This window comes from Megalopta genalis, unplaced genomic scaffold (assembly GCF_051020955.1).
Source record: "Megalopta genalis isolate 19385.01 unplaced genomic scaffold, iyMegGena1_principal scaffold0723, whole genome shotgun sequence".
Classification (NCBI taxonomy): domain Eukaryota; kingdom Metazoa; phylum Arthropoda; class Insecta; order Hymenoptera; family Halictidae; genus Megalopta; species Megalopta genalis.
Window position 1 is genome coordinate 137501 of NW_027476792.1, and position 1114 is coordinate 138614.

Consider the following 1114-nt stretch of genomic DNA (forward strand, 5'->3'; position numbering starts at 1 on the left):
AAAAAAAAAAAGAAAAAAAGGAATCGTTGGGAAAGTCCAAAGGACGAAAATATCGGGCAGTCTGAAGATAACTTAATGCTCGTTTACATTGGTATCAAGAGAGACCGGCTTGTGTAGCTCGTTTCAATGCTGTGTCGTTGTCATTGACACCCTACTCTGTTGCGCGCTAGTGGCAGCATGAGCGTGGGACGTATATATATATGACACCCAGCTAGAGCCGGCCGTGAGTCCGTCCGGTGTAAATAACGACGAAAGGAGAGAGAAACTTTTCGAATCCAGTATCGGGTTGATAATTGTCCAGTTTGAATATCCATATCCCCGTCGTTTTTGGAGGTGATATACTCTCTGTGTTTCTTCGATAGAAGGCTTTTCAATGTTCTATTCGCTCCGACCGTCGAACTTGCAAGAAAACAGTGGTTTTGGATTTGCTCGTACATAATATATGGTTTCGACGGAAATATCTCGTTCTTTAAGGGACAATTATGTCGTTGTACGACGACTCCCGAATCTCCTTCGCGCGCTGGTTGGAGCTCTTCGGGTATCGGCTTGTTCCGAAATATAACACAAAAATGTGGTGGATAGCAAATACACATTATATATATATGAGAGAATAAAAGGGAAAAATTACCCTGAACGGTGGATCACTTGGCTCGTGGGTCGATGAAGAACGCAGCTAATTGCGCGTCAACGTGTGAACTGCAGGACACATGAACATCGACATTTCGAACGCACATTGCGGTCCACGGATACAATTCCTGGACCACGCCTGGCTGAGGGTCGTTTACGTACTTATAAACTGCTTGCGTTGATGGCACTTGTTGCCTATATACGTACGAGCGAATGGTGGGCGCTTCGTCGGCGTTTGTCGCGGTCCTATGAATATTGAGAAATTTTACGTACGTCTAACAGTCTTCGAGAGAGATGGAAATCGTGTTCGAACTAGCGTGAGTGTGGAAGGCGGTGTCGTGTGTCGTATATGTTTTATATACGTCCGCCCGTCTGAAACACCGCTTCGAAGCGGTGACAAAATCTTTTTCGGGACGATTCGTATTCGTAGAACTATCGAGATTTCACTGGTACATTTTCAACGCGCTCCCGACGTCGCCTGAAATGA

General features: G+C 45.4%; 1 non-coding gene across 1 annotated transcript; it reads left to right on the forward strand.

Moving 5' to 3' along the window:
* Nucleotides 1-625: 625 nt before the first annotated feature.
* LOC143263539 (5.8S ribosomal RNA) lies at nt 626-780 on the forward strand. Its single transcript, XR_013036953.1, has one exon. It is a non-coding gene; the product is annotated as a 5.8S ribosomal RNA (ribosomal RNA).
* Nucleotides 781-1114: the final 334 nt, after the last annotated feature.